The sequence below is a fragment of the Columba livia genome, chromosome 8 (genome assembly GCF_036013475.1).
Source record: "Columba livia isolate bColLiv1 breed racing homer chromosome 8, bColLiv1.pat.W.v2, whole genome shotgun sequence".
Taxonomy (NCBI): domain Eukaryota; kingdom Metazoa; phylum Chordata; class Aves; order Columbiformes; family Columbidae; genus Columba; species Columba livia.
Window position 1 is genome coordinate 12732086 of NC_088609.1, and position 22595 is coordinate 12754680.

The following is a 22595-nucleotide window of genomic DNA, read 5'->3' on the forward strand; positions in this document are numbered from 1 at the left end:
AGCAGGACACAGCTCTAGCATCTTATTTCCCATTTATTCAATACTAAATCAAAATTCTTATGTCAACACTGCTCTTGCAGCAGCTGAGTCGATGGCTGGGAGCTCTTCACCACTATCCTCAACAACCAGCACGTCTCCTGTGCAGCAGGACAGTTGCACTCAGCTGCATCCTGCCTATTGTGTCCAAATGTCACTGACACAAGTCTGATAAGGAGTGGTTGAGGGACCTGGGGCTGTTTAGCCTGGAGAAAAGGAGGCTGAGGGGAGACCTTATCACTGTTGGTCTCTTCTCCTAAGTAGCAAGTGAAAGGATGAGGGAAAATGACCTCAAGTTGCACTAGGGGAGGTTTAGATTGGATATTAGGAAAAAATACTTCCTGGAAAGGATTGTCAGGCATTGGAACAGGCTGCTCAGGGCAGAGGTGGAGTCACCATCCTTGGAAGTGTTTAAAAGGTGTTTAGACAAGGTTCTTAGGGACATGGTTTAGTGCCAGAGCTAGGTTATGGTTGGACTTGATGATCTTGAGCCAGCCGAAATGATTCTGTGATTCTATGACCCAAGTTGGCACGCTGGGTCTCTCTCCGTCAGGCTCCCTGCCCATTAAAGGCAGCAGGAAAGCTTGATCTGTGAGACATCAATCTGCTGCATCTGCACAGGGAGTTGCAGAGCAGCGGGATCCATGGGGCTGCACTGCAGCTAGCAGAGGCATGTTTGTTCCTGAAGTGCAGAGTATACAATGACATCTTTTAAAAAAAGTAGTTGTCTTCGTGGCAGTCAGTGCAAAGTTATTGGGAACCTTTTCCCTTGGCAAGCTAGGAGGCTCGGCTGCCATCTCCTCTCACCTACTGAACCAGGCAGGCTTATCATCACCATCAACTGCTCCTAGCAGCAGAGGTTTGGGGTTTGATTCCAATTTTGGCTGCCTTGCTGTAGCAGAGATTAAGACTTAGCTCCAATATACATGCAACACTCTCTTCTAACCTACAAAGCAGCATTCAAACCCTGCTCCTCATCCCCCCAACTCTTGGTGTGACCCCAGAGCATGCCATCAGGTCTCCAAAGGGCAGAGGCACCAGGGCAGGGCATTTCCTCCAGTCAAAGACAACACAGACAACTGTCACACACGCACAGCACCAGAGGCAGGACATGAATAGCTCCAAAACGCCACGGGAAGCCTACAGTGTTGCTAACTAATAAGGTCAATCCAAACGACATCAACTCCTTTAGGTCAGAATGAATGACAAGCGGGACATGCCACAGAAGGCTGCATGGAGAATTCACAGATGGACAGGCAATCTCAATTAAACTGTCCTTCCCTCCCATTCTCCTCTGAATTACTGCTCTAAAACCCCTTAATTATCTAAACTCAATTAGTCTCAGAATATTTGAAGCTTCCTGTTCAGACTAATTTCTCTCTCTTTCTTCATTTGGAGTGCTTGACTTGTGTTAAAGAACACTTAGTGCCTGTGATAAGGAGAACTTGACAAAGGCAGGTCAGGACTTCAAGGTATTGACAATCTCCCCTTTATCCTTCCAGTGTCTGAGAAGATCATGCACTTGGTCTACACATCTATCTATCCAGATGAAATTTCAGCTTCCCTGACAGGCTTTTTTTTTTCAATACCTTAAGCTAAACATTTTCATTGCTAGTGGCAACTATCAGCCATTGCAGCTATTTTCACTACTAAAGATTTCCGTATGTACTTTCCGAAATAATTTGCAAAGCAATAATTTTCTATTATTGCTATTGTTATTCCTGGGAACAAAAAAAACATGGTGCTAATTCCAGCAAAAAAGAACATTGGTGGCAAAGCAGATAGTAAGACAAGATAATAGAAGGAAGCAGTTAAAAGATTCCCCTTTGTTTCAGTGATGAGACCTCTCTGTGCAGACTGAACCTGCACATTTTCATTCTAAGGGCAGGAATAACATCACTGAATTTGGAGCCTCCTACTGTTTTAGCCTCTGCAATGATGAAGACCAATGTGAAGACTTATTAAAGCCTTGTAAGAAACATCTACCATAAGGTTTTGTGCCCCTTCTCAAGTCTGTGTATCTCGTTCTCCCTACAAAAAGTATACAAATATAGGGCCTTTTCAGGTGGGGGAGCTCACAGGATAAAGGCCCCAACTTGGAGGCTTATCGGTAGACTCACACCTCCAGGATTGCCTAGAAATTAGGTGACCATTTGTCTAGGGAACCAGACAATAGGTAGTTTCTCTTCCTGCAGACAAAGTTTAGACAAAAAAATCTTTTTTAGCTGCAAGGACATGTGTACATGGACCTTTCAACTTCATTATCTTGATTCAATCAGATTTTTAGATGCACTTTTGCAAAATATGTTCTCTGAGTTGAAAATTAACTACTTTAGTATAGCTTAAACCTATTCCAAAAAAAAGCTTAAATGAACCTTAAAATGGTTAGCTTGCTCAACAGGTTGTACCAAGTTAGTATCACACCTGTACTTAAAGGAGTTCACTGATGCCTCATGCAGGCAAACTCTCACAGATAGGAAACTGAAGCACAGACTGATGAAATGCATTGTTCAATATGAAATATGAAATCTCTGGGCAAGCCAGAACTGAACCTAGTCTGAGACCCAATTCAGCACACAAACCACAAAGCCAGAGCCAGGAGTGCACTTACTGCCGATGCTACGGCTGCTGTGTGGGATCGAATGCAAAGTGCTCCCCAGCGAGCTCGGCCGGGGAACCAGACATCTCCACGGCCTAAGGTGCGGCAGCAGGATCAAACTTTTCCTGTTTGAGAGGAAACCTCTCTCTCCAGCCCTCCACAAACACAGAATTCTTCTGGCCCAGAACTGGCTGGAAAACAAGAATTCCATTTTGCAGTCATTTCTGAGGTTTTAGCATTTAGTTTTATTCTTGCATTGGGATAATACTGACACTGAAAAATGAATATTTTTTTCACCAAAGCCAAAGAGAAAAGTCTGGTAAAAAAAAAAAAAAAAAAAGGCAGAGAGACAAATCTTTCTCTCCCACATCCTTTAGAAGTGTTCTTATTACTGAGAATACCACCCCTACCCTGCGCTCTCACACCCTCATATCCTGCAGTTTCTTCCCTCCAGAAGTTCTGTCTCCAAGTGAGAGAGGTTTCCAAGAGACCAGTTTCTCTGAAACAACTACATTTCTACCAAAAGTTCTGTAATTAGCAAGGCATTTTTTCCCCGCACTACAGTGACATTTTCTTTAGGCATATAACTACAGGAAGAGGAGAAGGCCAGGAACCATGTTAGTCCTGGGCCTCAAGATAAGAATTATAATGCAAAGAATCATTTTGCGCAGGTCTATGCTTGAAAATGTCTTGCAGCTTTGCTAGTGTGGGATGGCCCTTTTATCTTTATTTGTCCTTTCAGGTCATGTTTTGGGTTTGGCGTTTTTTTGTTAGGATTTTTTTGCTCTGCTTTGTTTGGTTTGGGTTTGTGTTTTGGTTTGTTTGTTTGTTTGTTTTTCCTCTTCATAGCTGTTGATACACAGGGAAAATTTTAAGCTTTTAGTTTGTTTTGTAAGTTTTTAGGCTTCAATCTAAAATACACTCTTCATATGAACCATGCAATAGTGTAACTCATCTTTCAGGTGAGCATAAGTTCATTGTTGTGCCTATTTCACCTTTGACAGGGAATCTGTGCACAGAGTTTGGAAGTTCACAGTACAAGTATGTTCCCACCTTTCACAAGTCCATTTGGGCTCTGACAGCTATCGCTGAAAATGCCAGGTTGTCATTTTGTCAAAGAAATTTCTGCAGTGTCAAAATCATATAAACTTAAAGCCTGGCTCTACAGGTATGAGAAACACTTGAGCTAAAATGCTACCATTTACACAAGTTATAAAAACCTGTGAATACTGATTATTCCAGCACCCAGACAGGGATAAGAAACTTTTTGGCTTTGACTTGGGTAAGAGTTTCCTTCTTTCACCAATAAAATATTGTGGATAAGACTGAAGTAAAGCTAGAACTATATAAACCGAAGTTATTCTAACAGCTTGTAAAGACAGATGAGAGTCATTACATTATTTATGCACATGAGGGTACTGGGATAGACAGGATTAGATGATTTACCCAAGATCAAACAATGAGTCAGTGACACAGTTTTCTGCTGTCCAGTGAAAACACGGATGTACAGTAAGCTAAAAAGAATTCATTTATTCCCCATATCAAAAGGATAAAGGAGAGAGCATTCCCTCTGCTATCTGAGCTCGTGGTTCCAATAAGTGTTGATAGAACTGAATTTGGCAAGCAGGAAATTAGCTGCACTAGTCACATATGCAAAGCATTTGCTGAAAACAAAAACCTTGAGTTACTCAATTAACAACAGTTTTCACTTGCCAAAGCCACAGGCCTATCTGTCACAGCAGCAATTTACTCCTTGCTGCTTGCTCGAGAAGTTAGAAGGATCCAACTCTTTCGGTGTCCATGGCACAATTGGCGAGGATATTGTGCAATGCCAAAGTCTTGCCTCATGTCTGCATTCAAACTGCACAAACTGACTGACTTGGTTTCAGTCAACACCAGCTTGGATGGTGGGGTTTTGAATTGTTAGTGGGCTGATAGGATCAACAAGGAGACGGAACAATTCAGCCGAAGGCTCGTCAACCCTCAGAATGCCCTGAAGTGGGCTATATCCTGCCATAAATATTTGCACAAAAATCCTGCTGACCTCAATGGTGGTTCTTGGTACAAAATGATGGCAGGATGTGGTCACAGTGATCTTTCTAATAATAGGTTTTCCATTGAGATCAATGGACATTGGGCCTCATCTCATTGCCAAAGCTTGGTTCTGAGCTCTAAAGAGAGACATTGTTTTCCTGCAGCAGGGAGCACACGATTGCCAAATTTACTTCTGGCAAAGGCAGAGGTTTATTTTTAATGCTGAATAACACCAAAAAACATCTGATATTAATTAAGAGAGTGTCTTCCTTCTACATATCTCAAAAAAATAATCTTCCAGTGTTGCTGTTGGAAAAACACACAGAAAACATTAATATATACATATTAAAAGTCAAACAAAATAAGTGAAAACCACTTTTCTGTTACCTGAATGCAACTCTAAGGTGACTTTTGCATGCGTGGAAGCAGCAGGTGCTCAGCTCTTCAGGGAAGTCAAGTCAACGTACTATAGGTGTATAGACCCAGGCCCCCAAATAAGTTCCACACAGGCACATTCCTCAGTCTGTAGGCAGCAGCCCTCACTCCATTTTTCCTGAGCCTATCCCTCCCTTGGTGTTCATTACAGCTTTGATGCCTACATGTAGAAATCCTTATCTTCAGGATGCTAGAGGATGACTAAATGTTTTCCAGTGTTTTATTCATTATCTCAGTTCAACTTAAACTGATTTTAATCTTGTGGTTCTGCTATAAAGATAAGAAGAAGCCTGCCAGGGAAATAAGCATTTCACAGGTTAACAGCACAACTCCCCTAAAGAGGAAGCAGGTTTGTTTTCTGCATTATTTTCTGGAAAATGTTAAAACAATAAAATGAATGAGAAGCAGTGGAGGACAAGTTGTAAAGGAGCTAATTTCCAGCTCAAAGCAGCTCTGATAAATCTCAGTCTCAGATGACAGGGGCTGTGGAGTACGAGGGGAGGGGCAGCTCTCTTCCTGGAAAGCCAGACAGGATAGGATTGATTTGAGACATCTTCATTGCCAGAACAGCTGGTATTGGCTAATCATCAGAAAACAGAGCCTTCAGCCTACAGGAAACGGAGAGCAAGCAAGGAAGACAGCTGAATCAAACCTTCAGGTTCCAAAAGTGTAAACGAACAAAATAATAACACACACACAAAAAAGCCTCTACTCACACACAAGCCTTCCTGGAGACTGACAAATGCCAAAGGAAGTGCCAGTGCCTTGACTAACAAAAGAACCCTGAAATGCTGCAGGCTCCGGTGCCAGCAGCGGCAGAGCCGGCACCCAGTTACAAGTGGGTGGCTGCCTGACACGGCGGCTGCCGGATGGGGCGGACAGCTCAGCCTGAATCACAGGGCAAAGGATTCCTTCAGTCCGGGAGGAATCCGTACAATACACAAGCTGCCTGCTGCTTTTTTTTAACTTTTACTTTTTTTTTTTTTAATACTCCTGACTTTGAGAGCCCAGCCGTTTCCTTCCTGCCGTGCTCTGTGGGCGTGCAACCGGCAGATGACTCCTCATTGATGGCACCGTGTGTATGTGAGCGAGTGCATGAACACAGTGGCGAGAGGTGCCAGACTGAAAACCCCCAGGGACTGAGCTCTGCTGGTGAACCCACAAACCACTGCTCTGACTGGCTACTAGCAGAGCAGATGTCCCATCCTTGCGCTCTCAAGGGAATCCGTTCACCCAGCTGATGTGCTTTAGACACACACACACAAGATTACAAGTCAAACCTACGGCAGATTTAAGACTTTTGGAAATCCTTCCCAGAAGGAGGGATGGCTCCTTCTCCCTGGCCTTAAGGCTGGAAGCAGGGCAGAGGATAACAAGAGTTTTCTTACACCCCTCCAAGAATCTACAGGAGCTCCTTCATTAGGGTTACAGACAAAGCTGGCTTTGGTGTACTGACTACTCTTGTCTCAGAATGGGGAGGGGAAATGCTTCTATTGGGCTAACCATGTTACTTCACTCTCATCTCTGTATGTCTGGAAACTACTTGAACCAAGCAAACTCAAGTCTGGAAAATCACTTGAAATTATTCTCACTGGCTACTAAGACTTCTTGGTCTCTTTATACACCCCAGGTCTGTTTTAAAAGGTAGGTTTAACACAGTAAGAAGCTATCTTCTCTAGATATTAATATTTCAGAAGGTCAACCATTGATCACAGTCTCCAGATATGAGACCACCACTGTGGAATTTGAGTCAAAAAGACTCACTCAACATTTCAACTCTATTCACTGCTATTGCTTCTTGACAGGTTCCTTCAAATACACTTTGATTTGTGCTTTTCATAGTGCAACTCTCCTAACCATGTGAAAAAGAGATTGAAAACACAGCCAAAGGAAAAGTGATTTTGAATTAAATACTTACTGATTGAATACTACTGACATCCGTTGGAATCTTCACATTTATTTCAGCAGGATCTACATCAGCTCTATCACCAACAGGCAGGCTACTCTGAGAAGCCACTGTTTTAAAAACTAGTCTCTTATGTGCACTACAGGATTGCCTATATGGAGAGAAGAAATGAGACTAAATCTGTCAGAACAGACAATGCAAGAGAGAAGGTCTGGTCATGTTGGCACCCAGCATTCTAAGAGCAGGAAGGCCCCACTTCAGCCACACCCTACAGCTTGACATGGGTGACAGTGCCGTGAATCTCTGCTCACATCAGAAGAATATACCTGCAGCACACTCTGACTCCCCAGCCTGACTTCAGGAAAGCTTTTTGTACCTTCCACCACTCTGCTGCTGGGCTTCCGAGTTCAGTCATTGCCCAAGTCTCTTCCAGCTTGTTTGACACTGATCTTGCATCTGTCTTTCCCATCAGCATTAGTGACATCTTGCCCAGCTTCATCTCTCTCTCTCTCTATCTTGCCTTTCTTCCATCAACAAGCTTGATTCTCTCCATGTTTTATTCTTCTTCATTAAACCTTTTCTTTTTTTTTTCCCCCTCCTGGCCTTCTCTGCTTTTGCAGAGGAAATTTCCTGGTGAAAGTCCACCCTGAAAACCAATTTCCATCCCTTGCTGTCCTGCCACCTTTCTACCACTAGAAATTCACCTCTAATTTAGCTGTAACCTGCAGTCTTTTTTGGCTGCTTTGACCAGCCCACAAAACTGTTGCTACCCAAATACTCCCTTTCTTCTCCTCCCACTTCTCTCCCTGCATTGGACCTGGTTTATCACTTCCACGAGATAAACTGATAATGCACAATGTGTTCTTTTTCTTCTCTGCCAATAAGGCCCTCTCACTCCTATCTGCCGTCCCTCTAGCCTCTCCACTGATCCACAAATCAGCCTTGTTTCCTTTTTGTTCACCCTTACATCATTTCTTCTGCTCCAGTGCTTATTTTCTTTCTCTCTGCAGGACATGCTTGCACTCATTTAAACTTCTGCTAACTTGAAAGAACCCAAATCTGTTCTTTGCCCGGCTTTGCTTTTTTCAGTACTGCCCATTTTGTGTCGCTCACATCCCATCTCCTCTTTTTATTTCTAAGATCACTGGGCTCACCACTTGCAACAACATCTGGATGTCTCCTCCTCCAGGTTCACAACAGACTCTGCTCAGTCTTCATTCCACCAAAATCATTCTTCTCTCAGTTTCAAAAGGCACTTGCCAAAATTTCAAATCAATACTCTCTCTTTTCTCCCCATGGCTTGTCAGCCAGCTTCGGCACTTCCAGTCAAGCTCTTTTGGAAGTCCTGTCATCCCTTGGCTTACATGATTCTTTCCTCTAATGATTCTCTTCCTCCCATTCCCATCACTCTGTGTACAGGTTCTAATGAGGATCATCCACTGGCTTTCTATTACCCACCTTCTATGGGCTTCTCAGTTCCGCTCTCCTCTACCCAGAGAGCACAAGCAGCGAAGAAGAAATCTCATCCACAGTCATAAACAAATTACAGCATCTCTGCACAGACAGAAGTCCTTCTGCACTCTAGACCTTCTCCAAGTTCAAGTTCCATTCAATACATGCAAACAGCACCAGGAGGTTAGAGTTTGGCTTTACAACAACAGGAAAGAATGTGATATTCACAGAAGAGAGCATATCACCAGCTTGAAATCAACTACAAACATGCCCAATGCATATTATTGGCCATATTCTTAACTGATTAAATCTTTATCAGCTGAGAAATATTTCAGAAGTACCCAGTATCCTAAGAGTAACCACAGAGGCAGCCAATGCCCCTATCTACCCTCACTCTCACCTTTTTCCACTCACTTAAAGAGCTTTCAACTCATTCAGCTCTTTGTACTTGTGTTTATCATGACAACTGAGGCCAGCAACAGCAGTAGGTTAACATATTTACTTTGGGAAAGGGTGGAAGGAGCAAGTTCTGGTTATGGCATCCCACATTTGCTCAGGATCCTGCTTGGCTGGCGAAGTGTGAATACTGATAAACTTCCTGGTCGTGCCTGTTAAGCCGTGCTCTGCCATGGCTTCTGAATCAATCCAGCGTGGGTGAGCTCCGGGTAGGGGAAAGTTCATGGTTAACTGCTCACTGCTAACAGAAAAATGGTTTGCAAATGAGTCGCTATAATCCCAGAGAATGGTGTCTCCGGTGCCTACAACTTCTAATGGTTCCATTGTACTCTTTTAACAGGTGTTTAGTTTCCACCAAGAAGTTCTGACTTTGCTGACAGGGGAGTAAGCTGAATCTTTGTGGAGTGACAATCTGTCATTCTTTCTACTCACATTATTTTTCCTTCTGCCCAAATCGTACAAAGATATTGATTGATCAAGGATCTGCCAGTCACTTATCAATTTGAAAGACCTGGAATGGTAAGTTAAATGCAACAAACTAACAAATCAAAGTAAAAAGTAAATTCTTCACATCTGTATTTCTTCTATATCTGAAAATTCACTGATTTCGCTCTACTACAAGAGGTAACAACCTTATATAACAACATCATATAGACAATTTTCATCCTATTTCTGTGATTTCAAGAGTATAATAATCATATCCTCAAAAGTATCGCTTAACTTTATCTCCACATCCTAAAGCCATTCAGTCTTTGAAAGAAGAGTTCTGGTCTGAGTTCATCTGACATTTCCAAATTTCATAGAAGAGGCTGAAATAGAGTACTGGCACTTGCATCAAAACCACATCATGGTTGTTCCATAAACCACTCATTCAGCTTCTAAGACCCGGTTCCCTTTAGTGGACCACCACTTCAAACCTGAACTTTGCTGACTGGCTTAACAATTTGTTCCTGGTATCATGTGACAAGGTTTTGAAGCTCATATGTGTAATGGGGCATTTGCTGCTAGTACAAAATGAAGGAAAAAAATAGTAAAACATGAGGTTCCAATTGTATGAAAAGCAGAAACATCTGCTGGAGTCATGAGCAGTTGATTAGTGGAGTTCATTTCTAGGGTAAGGCTTTGGTAGATCAGCTCTTCTATCTAAGTATATTGTTGTAGTCACTGGAAGCATTACAAAGAGTTACAAAGAATAGGCAAGAGAGATATAAACAATTTCTTAGGGTGCTAGTATCCTTAAAAGCCACATATAATGCATTGGTCTTCAGCACTGTTTTACATGACACCAGCACATGAAATTAATAGCTGTACTTAAACCTTGCTTTTATCCGCAACAGCTAAACATCTGCTAGTCTTTCAGTTATAAACCTACACTATTTTTGAAGCTTATAACTAGAAACTATAAAAATTCTTTTGGAAGATACAACACAATGTACAAGCTGTCAGTCTAAGCACATCTCTTACTTGCAAAATCATCCAACCAAGTTGAATTCAGTCTGCCAGTCAAGACAATGACAAAAACATTAGCTGTTTTTCAAAATGCTGCTTGGATTTCAACCTAAAGCTTTTCCAGCTAATTACACTAACATAAGGATTAACACCTTGGAACATTTGCACAAAAAGCACTTCCATTAAGGCTGCTGTTGCAGACCTGTGATCATAAGACCACAAGCCTTGGCACCCAGGAGTACATGAAGCCACCAGGAAGAGGATGTCTTTAAGGTTAAGCTGCTCTTTCATTAGCTTGAATATCTAATTGAAGGTTTACTATGAATCTTAGCCTCAGCTCTTGTCCAATTCCTGATGCCAGTGGCCTGACCTAACCTCCCAGTTTCCTAGTGCTCCATCTGCATCCACCTGTCACCTTGTGTGTATTCCTCATCCAGGAACAGGGTACTGTTACATTCAAAATAACGACTAGGACTTGGTAGGAAGCAATTTCCCTTCCCTCCTGACTTTACTGTTTTGTCTTTAACAAAAATATAAAATAACAAATACAAAACAACTTGTAAGACTGGTGGGGTTTGTGTTCAGGCATATAGTTTGATTTAACTTATTATTCAACCCTACTATGACTTTGGGAAGACTGCTGAATTATACAGAAATTAAAAGATGTCCCACATTTTACCAGGAAAATGGCAGATACTGAGGCATAGTCAGTGTTTCGAGTGGCTTTCAGTCTAACCTAAAGCAGAAGAAAATCTTCACACTTTTTAAAGTAAAAATTGTACTTGGCTGTGGAAACTATTATGAGAGGTCCCTAGAAGAAACTGTTTCCATCAGAACAGATCAATTGTTGCAAGTATTCTGTCTTTCAGAAGATACTGCACCTGAACTCCTGAAATCCTTTTCATGCTTTCAGCTCTCTGTAAGATTCTTCTTTTAACCTTTCTATCATCAAGACCCTGCTGTGTGCCTGTTTTCTCTTACCGGAGCTTGTAGGCAGGTGGGGAAATCACCTGAAAGCACTGTTCTTGAGATGCTAGCAAAAGCAGAGATGACCAGTGTCTCTAGACAACAGATCTGATCATCCTTCCCTATTTGAACATGTAATCAACTTCTGAACCCATAGGGTACAATGTATGGTGAGCCACTGTGGAGTGAGCAAAGCCCAAGCATCAGTCTAGTTTAGCTTTTCCAAACACCAAGTGTGGATGCTCTTTCCAGTGCTCCTTCCTGAGACTTCCTGTCAGTTTTCCCCCTTTGTTTCTTCAACAAATCTTTTTAGAACCCCTTCATGGTATCCATGAACTGTCTTTTAAAAACTCATCTGAACTCACTGGATGCAAGTCAGATGGAACATGAAATTCAAAAACCTACACAGGCACATCTGTATGTCTAATAAGCTAATTATTGACCTTATAAACTTGGGCCCTTAGTAGGGGCTATTGTTTCAGGCCATAAGCACTTAACTTCTCTAACAGAAATAGTTTACACTTGGCTAACTTGATATATGAGCAGACAAAGCTAAAGTCCATCCACAAAAGACCAACAGTCCTGCCCTATGTCACTCCTGTCAGGTCTTGTTAACCATACTTGGTAAGTGCTACCATTTGTCCAAAACTGCAAGCACTTCTGTGGATTGCCATTAAGATTTAATGACAGACTTTGTTGCTGCAAAGACATCTGGTGATACAAAATTTCCACTGCATCAGCTTCCTAATATCATAAAATTAACTCAAATTTATATCAAAGACCTAAGTTCCCAAAATTATTGGTGCTGCTGCACCTCTAGCTCCATGATTAAGATGACAAGTTCTTAGCAAGAAATAAGGGCTGAGATTAAAGATCTTTGGTGAGCCACAACACTACCAGAAGCCACGGGGACCCAGCTTTCTCTCCACCGTGATTTATGAACAATAGAAACCTCTACATGATCTGCTCATGGGAGAGTGAGCTGTGGTACAGCTCTGTGTATCTTTGCACTGGAGATGGAAGAAGATGCACTTAATCAGTGTGGAAAGATACAGAAGTGGGAGACACGGCTCTGTCCCTTCTCCATGTCATCCATTGTGCACACTCACGGTCTCTCAAACTGCAAATACCAGACTTGTGCTACCAATGCAGAGCCATTGCTAGTACTGCTACAGAAAATAAACAAAAGCCTTGGATGAATAGTAGTTTGGGGATTTATTTCATCAGTGAGCTTAGGAAGGATAAATAATGGTGACACTCAACTGCCAGGATCTGTCTCATCTTCTCTGCCTTCTCTTCCTGAGAACTGATGGAAACAGCTCCTGTAGCCAGCTTTGGACTAGACAGAACAAAGTGAAGGGCCACGTTCTTTCCAGCAGTGCAAAAGCCTCTAGGAGCCACAGAGCCTGCCAAGCAGAGGAGGGAGGGACCGCTCAGTTTCAATGTCCGTATCCGTTATGAGTAAGTTAGTGGTGCCCTGACAAGAAGACCTGAAGAACCCGGGGTGTGGCAGCTCTTCGGCAAAGCAGCAGTGGGCCCAGAAGCCTATGCAGAGGGTTTGCTCCAGGAGGTTGTTGTGCCAGTGTGAGATGGGCTCCAGCCTCTGCCAGAGCTGTGTGACTCATGGGCGAGGGGAAAGCAAGACTTGGCAACCTGGGCTGTCTCACACAGTAACAGGTTTTGTTATCCACAGGATAACCCAAGGCCTCTGTGGCATGTGGTCAAACACTTCAGCAAAGGACTTTAGTCCATGTCACTGTCTGGTCATCTTCTTAATAGCAATGGACCATATAACTTAATTCAAGCAGCCTACGGGGTTTGACGTGTCCCGATTCTCCCCTGCTTCAGCTGCCCAAATGATGGTTAGCAGGCTGTGGAGGTGTGATGCTGGTGGGACCACTAGTCTCCTGCTCTTTTCCCATTGCAGCAGTTAGACCTGCCAGGCCCCAGACACCAGCAATATCCATCTGTGACAGGACGCCACTCCCACGCAGCACGGTGAAACCAGGACTGTGATTCATGAGCGGAACCACTTCCCTTGGGACGGCTGTAATGGCTCCCATTTCCTGCTCTGTACCCTACCCAGCTTTTAAGGTTCTCATCCTCACCACAAGAACCAAACAGCTTACATAATAGACGCCAGTCTGCTGTAGTTTACAGCCCAGCACTTCAAGGTGTTACTGGTTAGTACCTTTAAAAGTTGGGCTGTACCCACCTGTGATGAGAGCCCTGGAAAATGCCATCTTCCTTCTGGTACCCTCCTTTATGCACTTAAGGCCCATGAAAAAAACCTCAGGCCTCATGAGTTGTATTAGGCACCCTGACACTATTTTACTACTTTGCCTTCTGCAACACAAGTAGCAAATAAATTGTACAACCTGAAGAACACGAAGACATCTTACATGCCTGGAGATGACATATTATATTTTTCCTCTCGGCTCAAATGAATTCCAAAGCCATGATATTTAACAAAAAGCCTAATCATACATTGCTAAGTTTTTTGGCAGGCCAGATCAAATATTCTTAATGAAACCTTTTTAACAAGTGGGTAATGCACACGTGGTCTAGCTCCCGCGACACACTGAACACCCTGACCTGTGGCTAGCGCTATCTTGTGTGCAAAGTGGCATACTTGGTTGAGTAACCATGTTGAAAGGATAACATGACATCTGCTTACCATTTCACTTCAATAGGCCTGCGGAGTGATTAGGGTGACAGTGCTCAGTGTTACAGCCGTTACTAAAAAGCAAGCGTCTCAAGGAATTTCGAAGTATGATACTCCAAAAGGAGATACAAAAATAGAGTTAATTATTTTTACAAATCACAAGATCATAGGATAATTTATATTGAGAGAGACCTCAGGAGATATAGTTCAACCTCCTGCTCAAAGCAGGGTCATCTATAAGGTCAGACCAGGTTATTTGGGGCTTTAACTAGTCCATTTGCCTTTAGGGTGTCTATTGCAAGCATTGAAGAGTGTGGGTTTTGTATCAAACCAGAAGGAGTCACAATTAGTGAAAAAGAAATTATAACAGCCTTAGAAATACCAATGAAAATGACGCACAGGCTACCAGCATTTAGTTAACAACAAATGTTTTTCCAGTACTAACTCCGCTGTTCTGATTTCCAACATACTTTTTTAAAGCAATAACAAGCAAGCTGAGCTGTGATGGCTAATTCTGTAAATTCTGTAAGTTTGATTTTTACAAGCAGCAATGACATTCACAGCTTAGAACACATGAGCTTGTACTGTTAACATCAAAATACACTTACTAGGAAAGTGTATTTGCTCACTGACCAAATACACAAACACTAAAATGTTAGCTTTATGTAAACTACCTACAGAGCCCATCCCTGGAAGTAATAAGCTACTCATTAAAGATTCCTTAGATTCTTAGTGACGTTTCCTGATAAAGGTCCCATTTATAAGCACAGATTATATTTAATGTGCACAGTTTTAACAACATTAGCTTGTTGAACCCATTTGTTCTAAAGTGTGCTTGAACCCATGTTATCAGAATTGTAGTTGAATGCCTCATACGGTTAAACGGCAAAGTCAGATACCTTTAGTCACCTTTTTCCACAAGTCGTCTCACTGAATTAACTGGAGATTGATGATTAGAGAATGAACAAAGGGCTGAGACTGCACACAGAGCTAACATGAGGGTTACCATCGGACAGTGGGACTTCAGACCACCTCTGGGATTGAAAATGCCCCAGTTTTTCTAAATCTCACCTTCAAAACATTCACACTTTTATCAGCGTGGTTAAGCAGTGAAACCTTCTGTAGTAGGCAGGTTTATATTTTCTGAAACATGAGTCTACAATTCAACTTAATTCACATACTGGAAGGAGAATATGTCCTGGATTTCTCTGTAACTGTGTTCAGGCAAAGGAACACAGTTAGAATGGTCTATAAAAAAATATTAACATCACTAAAGCTGACAGACTTGCTCTGCTACAAATTTGTACATAAACCAGTGAGTGCCCCATGCAGAGCTGCTGCATTTTGGACTAAGAAAAGCAACACAATCACAGGTTGAGAATGGCTCTACTGAGCAAGAGATGGGGGCTGTTAATTCAAATTTACTGTCGTTTGGGTGCATTCAAACACTTTGTGTATACAGAGTACTTTTCTAACAGTAAAAAAAATTCTAAATGTTTCTAAAATTTCTAAAAGACCTTGACAGTTTAGGCTGCTTTAATGATTCAGTATGGAAGACAGGACACTTTGCAGTTGCTTTTCACTTTAAAAACTACAAGTGGGCACTTTCTGAATTCCAAGTAACTCCTGTGCTTCTGGCAGCCCTTCCACCATCATTTCGTGTCTGCGTCTTCCCAACAACATACATCCTCCAAAGCTCTGGATCACAAAACGTGACATATGGTGTACGTTTGGACCACTACCAGCAGCCGGCCAAAAATGCTAAGAATTTCTTTACTGAGTGGTATTTCCCATATTCCAACACAATCTTTGCTGACTACCCCCTACCTTGTTTGGCAGAGGCAGGAGCATCCCTTGGCCAACCACAAGTTGGTTAAGTTCCTCTGCTATATTTAGTGTCTGAAACCTCTAGCTGTAAATGGGCTTTCCTTCTAAATTATCAAATTCCATAGCTGTTGGTCAGACATGCCATCTCATAGTATCAGAGCTGCTATCACCCTCTTCCTATTGCCCCATCGATATTTCTCTCTAATCACCCTCTTCCTTATTGTCTGATCTCTGTTCTTCCTATGTAGCTCATTTACTACCATTCAAACACATGAATAACTTGTTTTAACATGTTTTACATGACAGACACATTTAAGGAACCAGCAGTATAAAAACAACATTAAAAAATATACAACAGATCTCAGCCAACAACGTGCATTCAAGGAGTGCATGGCATTCTTTTTTTTTTTTTAATCTATCAGTATTGTTAACCCCTCCTACTAAATCCACAGTCACACACCTAGCACCCATACAAAAGGAAAATGAGCTAGAAAACACCTTATAATCTCACAAAAAGGGAAGATAGGGATGGTATGACATTCATAAAGAAAAGCAGTATTTCATCCCTGTAACCACAGAATCTGGTTTTGTAATAATAATTGTTTGTGCTGCTAACTTCCTTCAACACCTGTGACCCTGCTTGTCACAGCCTCGTTGCCTGCTGGAAACTTGGCAAAAGACAAGAGAAGAGATATTAGGGAACCAATGCTACATCCTGAGAGAGGCCATAAAGTCCAAAGGTTGAACAGAACTGCCAGGAGCAGACTGATAAACTAAGGAAATATGTGGCTCTGAAGAGACAAACTGCTGTGCCCGAGTACAGCGTGTCCAAACCCCATGAACTGCACCCCAATGTCTTGCACGCTTGCAGGAGGACACTATGCAGGGACTTTTCCCAAACAGCCCCCATGGAAAGGAATTATTTTAATTCTCTTTCTGAAATGAGTATATGACCACTCGGTGCACTGCACATGCCAGAATTTCACAGATCTTAAATTTAAAAAACACTCCCCTTTATTTCTTTCATATTAAGCTCAGATGATTTGTTGATTAAATGAAAAGAAAAATAGCGAGTGTAAACCCCCTTTCGAATTAGCATATTCAAGCCTTTCTAAAATCTGGCTCCAGTAAAAAACTTGTCCTTAAAAATCTATCAGACTGTAACTAAGCTTGTAACTTGGCATAAGAAATAAATAAGCCAATAATCAGATCCTTCAGAAATTTTCAATTAAACCTGTGAAAATATCTAATAAAATATTCAGCATTTGAAGAGTTTTTATTCAGGAGGAGAATACAGCTGCTTTGGTTTCATGTCAGGAAAAGCACGGGACATTAATGACTATGGGGGTTTTCCCTTTTTTTTTTTTTAATCTACCGCTCACTCAGTTCCACTAACACAACTTTTTTGAAGCCACACTGTAATCTGAGAAGAAAACTCTTTTCTGGCTTTCAGACCAAACCGAACCACGAGCACAGTGTGGCCCCCACAAAGAACTGAGCAAGCACAAGCAAAGCTGCAGTACGGGAATGGCAGCCAGGGGAGGGAGGAAAAAGGACATGAATTGCTTTGAGCTCATATTGCTGCTGAGTACTTTCTATTATAAAACCATCACCTAATAGGCTTTCAAGACTTCGGCTCTGAACTGCTTCAAACAGTGCACGCGGGATCCTATAGAGATCTATACCACTGCAGAAATGTGCCTGTGCGGGGAGGCTCGCAGGCTCAGATGCCACACTCTGTTGTACTTTTCATTATTCACTGCTTATCTACTAAACGAGAGGATAACCCCAGCAGGGCTTGTAAACACAACAGCTTCCTTGAGACGCAACAGCAAAATCCATAAACACGGCTCTCCTTGTAAGTCCAATGCCTGACTTGGGAGGGCTGTCGTTCCTCCCCGGGGAGCTCCGCTCGGGGAAGCGGGAGCAAGGAACTGCCTTTTTAGGAGCGTGGCTGAGCAGAGCCGGGAAGCGCTGGGGCAGGACCGGGGCTCCCGCAGCAACTCGCTGGCCTTATAAGGAGAAATCCAGGTATTTCCCAGCCCCAGACAAAGAGCTGCCCAGCCAGTGTAGCAAAGGTACGGCCAGGCAGGGCTCCCCAGCCAGGCCTGGCCCGACACCGGCCACGGGGACCCTTGGCCACAGCCACACACCGTGCAGACCCCCAGCCCGGCCGTCTCCAGCCGCTGAGCAGTTCAAATAGGCCTTATTAGGAAGCAGAGAAGCTTAATTAATTGAAAGGTTGTTTTCAGATCTGTAAAGCCAGATGGTTTGTGGGTGAACCGTACTTGATTTTAATATGACATTTTGAGGCATTCAAGGGAACGTTTTGGAGCATGAGTCTCTAATGCCAGACATCTTTTTAGCTACCTGCATAAGAGGGCAGGTTTTCAGAGGTGATGAGCCAGTGGATTTTCTGAAGACTGGAAGAGAAGGGGCAGGACACTCAAAGCCTCAGACATTCAGCAATTTGTTTAAGCAAACTTTAGGAATGCACATAATTAAGACTCCTCCCAAATTGCCTAAAATTTAAGGCTGCTTGACAGAAAATGAAAAAGATTTTAGCTTAATTCGGTTTAAGTTAAATTTTTTTTATTACCTCTGTTGTTTTTCTAGGGAGCATAACAAACTAAACCACTTCAAGCCAAATCCATCTATATAGGATATATGTCTAAGTACCCCTGACCATGAACAGTCCCATATTGTTCTTTTTACTTTCCTGACTCTAGCTTTTAGAAGCTAAAAGAGGAAGCTGTGAGTAAAATAGGGGAAAATTACCATTTCACCCCAACAATATCCATTTTTAAATTTGATTTTTAAATCTTTATTCAAAAACGGCAACAAAAAAGTAGAGTGTCCTTGAATATTTTCCGTTGGAGAAAGAAAAAAAAAAGTAGTTTACCTTTAGAAATGGTTAAAAAAAAATGTACAGTGTAACATTAAAATGAGACACTATCCATTCAGGAATAATACAGCATCTCAGTTCTGAGTATGAAATGGCATACTGAAATTCAAAGAATTACCCATACATCTTGCCATCTTAGTTTCTTGAGGTGACATTTTGATAACTGCCTCCTTGAGATGCTGAATAGCACAGGTTTAAATGAAAACAGCAACTTTTAACCTAGAGATATGGGAATGGCTTGATAGTTTTGATCCGTACTACTTTTAAAATCCACAGACAAGTGTCTGCTCTACATCACAAACTGCTGCCATCATTAGTGCCTTCAGGTAATAAACACAGCAGGAAGACCAAACTTTGATTAATCTTGCCACATCCCACTTGCAACATATTGGCAAGAAAACATGGAAGAAGTACTAATTACCATGGATAATCACAGGGCATCCATTTCTAGGATTCCTCATGAGAGGCCCATCAGGAGAAATAAGGCCACAGACAACATGAAAAATTAGATTAAGTAACTGAAAAAATCTAGATACATGACAAACTTATTCAGTATGAGCTCAGACATGTGTAGGACTTTCTCCAATTGTTGGTTGGGCTGGGATTAAATTTCTATAGCTCCAAAGGAGCAGTAGTGTAAGACTACTTGCATAAAAGGAATTAAAGTTTTGACACCAGGTTTCATATTTTAAATTTCTCCTTTAAAATAACTTGTTTGCCAAAGCAGTTCAGCTGCCAGAAAGGGAGAAAAGCAGGCAAACTATTCCCTTAAAAGCAATGACTGTGCTATGCTGCTCAGGTACACAAGGCATCGCTCCAGAACTAGGGAGTGCTGGCTCATTAGAAGCAATTACAAAACCTCTAAGGGGATTTCAAAAACAACAGCTTCCAAAAACAAAACATGCATGTATACCACATGCATTTGTTTATGCAGCTGTAATGAGTGATGAAATCCATTTATGAGCTGAAGTCACAAGATTCTAAGCAGGTCTTTGTTTAATCTCAGTAAGTCATGACATTTCCCTACTACTTTTAATAATGTGATTTGGGTGAACATTTTCAAACTTATGCACCTGGTTTTTCACAGTGCTTCCCAACTGCACTTCTCATCTGCTTCACTGGAGACTGAGCAGTCTACTTCTGAGCCACCTCTTTGATTAACCATCCTAAAGACAGATAGAGAAACCTTGGTTTAGTTTAACACATGCCTCTAATTCTTGAATTCATCATATTCTGCAATTCTTACTCAAACAGAGACTCTGTGCAGCCTGCAAAGAGTGTAAAGAAAAATCAATGAGACCATTAGTGGAATGAACACTTAGAGCATCAGCCCTTCTGCAACCACAAAGTCTATCCAGATGGATGCCCTTAGAAGACTTCAGAGGGTTTACTATAGACAACGGCTTTTGTTCCAGCATGTTGCTATGACTTGGAAGAATAAAATAAAGATAAATGCAGCAGTTTGCTGCTTACATTAATGCAGCATTAGTGCCCTGAGTAACAAAGGCAGGATGGAGTATGTGGGGAAAAAAAATATTTGGCACAAATAACTATTGTTACATATGTTTTCTGTGTTTGTAAACTGTGCTAGCCTTTAGATGTATTATTATGTAGTTACAACAGTATATAAAAATCAAGACCACATTTTTAGCTTTGATAGTAAGGAAAAAAAAACGTATTTGTCACCGCTGCTCTTGCCATTACACTTCTATTAGCTTTGCAAACAGATCTGATGTTTTCTGAGGATCAGATCAAAACTAAAGGAATCTAGGTCTACTCTTCACATAAAGAAGGTGATTTCTTTATACTTCTATCAACAAGGCAAAAAAGATTAGACTCTTGATCTGAACAAAAAGGGACCCTACCTAATGCACAAGAGCAGGACATCCCTGACATAGACAAAATTCTCTCAGCCCTTAAGGTCGGAAGGCAGCTGTTGCTGCCTACATCCATTCTCCATTCTGTTTCTCATGTTTGGTTCACTCACCCATTGCACTTCAGAGTTCCCAATGCACCAGGGAAACAGGTGGATTTTATGGCATTGCCAAATCAAGACAGCAGCAGGACACAATGAAAATGCAAGGATCTTTCACCTAGAACATTTTGTCCCGACCACTCTCTTGTTTATACTCAAAAGCATAAAGTACAAGACACTTTCTTCAGCAGCTTGGACCCAAACTCAGGAGGGTTTTAAAGAGGTCAAAGCAAAATATGCATAACCAGCAAAGTCAACCTATCACCTAACTGGCACAGCATATGTTGCTATACCTCACACTTTTTACAATATATTTTTGTTGATGTAGGAAAATAATATGCACTATTGTCAGCACCTTTCTCAATGTGGAAAAAAAAATATAAAATTATTGTCAACATGAAGTAGCCAGGGAAGCACCTTTTCTGCCATTTTCAGATACATGGATCTATTGGATGTGTTTTTATGTTACAAGTGAGCACTACGTGGACTCAGAAATAGAGATGACATTCTGACCAGGACAGTCTCAAGGCCTTGTTGGCTTTTATTTTCTTAGGATGGCTGCATCACTCCAGTAAAAAAATCACAATGTATACAGCCACATCAAACAAGAATCTGTAATATTCTTAATGCCACATCAATTTACAGATGCTAGATATATTCACAGGAAAATAAACTCAGATGCAATCTTTCTACCTAATTTCTAAGTCTATCAGGATGATATTTTATATTCCCCCATTTCCAAAGTCCTCTTCATTTATTTTCCTTAAGCTTTTTGGGATCTACTGTACCAGCGTGCCAGAAAGAAAATTACTGTAACTACTGAAGTCAGAGTAACAACTGAAAAACACATATCAAGTAGAAATTATTCAATATGCTAGTCCGTATGAACTAAACCCAGCTAAAAAGCTCTGAAAAGGTACATTAAAAAAATAACTATAAGAGCGTTAAATAAACAGTTCCCTTACTGGATTTGCTGTAACTGACTAAAACCTTTCTTCCCCTTTCCACATTAAAGGAAAGCCCTAAAACCACGTTTTGCATATTTTATTAGCTCAAACCTTTTCTAACCTGGTTCCCATGGCACAGCAAGTCTAACAAACTTTAAAAAACAAATCTAACATAGTTTTAAAATAACAGTATTAGAATCTGGTGGAGTGTGAACAACAGGACTACCCATAAATGTCTGCTTTTATTCCCAGATCCAGAATGGAATTCTAAACAATTTTAGCCTCTAAGATTCACAGTTTATTGAACCTGAACTTGCACACAAGCTTTAGCAATCAATGTTACCCATCTCGTGCCTCTGACTGCTTTCATCAGAGAGAAGAACTGCAATTTGGAAAAAGAAGAACATTTTTGTGACTGTTTTAAAAATCATAGTTGAAAGTTTCTCGGAAGGTCAGAAAGCTGGGAGTTATCCTGCTAGAAACAGATTAGCAAGCAGAGGGTAGGCAAGGTGGTCAAGGGTGTATGGAAAGTATAATTTATCAGATTGATAGCACCACTATGTATATGGTACAATTATATCTTATCTTCCCAGCCCTGCAACCAAAATAAGCCACATTGAAGTCTTGGAGTCTGATTCTGTTGTCTTTAAGTACACACCCCTTAGGGTGGTGACCCAGGACACACCACACATATTTTACTTCGTGTAAGACAAAATCAAAACAAATATAATCAGTATTTTTCCTTTTAGAACTCTCCCTGAGACTCTTTGATGTGTTTTCCCTAATTGTTTTATCTTTCTAATCATCACACTTAGGGGTTTCTCTGAGCTTACAATAGTCTAGTTTTTATGCAGCCTCTTACATGCGGGTGCCTTCCCAAGCTCCCAATACAGCAACTGCTGTAACAGTACACAGCAACACTACACCAAAGAATACCTTGTCC

At 41.5% G+C, this 22595-nt stretch overlaps 1 protein-coding gene across 33 annotated transcripts in view; it reads right to left on the bottom strand.

Moving 5' to 3' along the window:
* The window catches only part of FGGY (FGGY carbohydrate kinase domain containing), a 309627-nt gene that overhangs the window by 248761 nt on the left and 38271 nt on the right, over positions 1 to 22595 (bottom strand). For 2 of the 33 annotated variants that reach the window (XM_065072049.1, XM_065072043.1), the window contains exon 1: positions 5821 to 6075. The exons of 25 other annotated variants lie outside the window; for them this stretch is intronic. The gene's annotated coding sequence lies outside the window, so the exon portion shown is untranslated. Of the gene's footprint in view, positions 1 to 5056; positions 5743 to 5820; positions 6076 to 19803; positions 19897 to 22595 lie in introns of those variants that run through there. 6 more of the 33 variants (XM_021295693.2, XM_065072032.1, XM_065072028.1 and 3 more) reach the window with 5 other exon arrangements.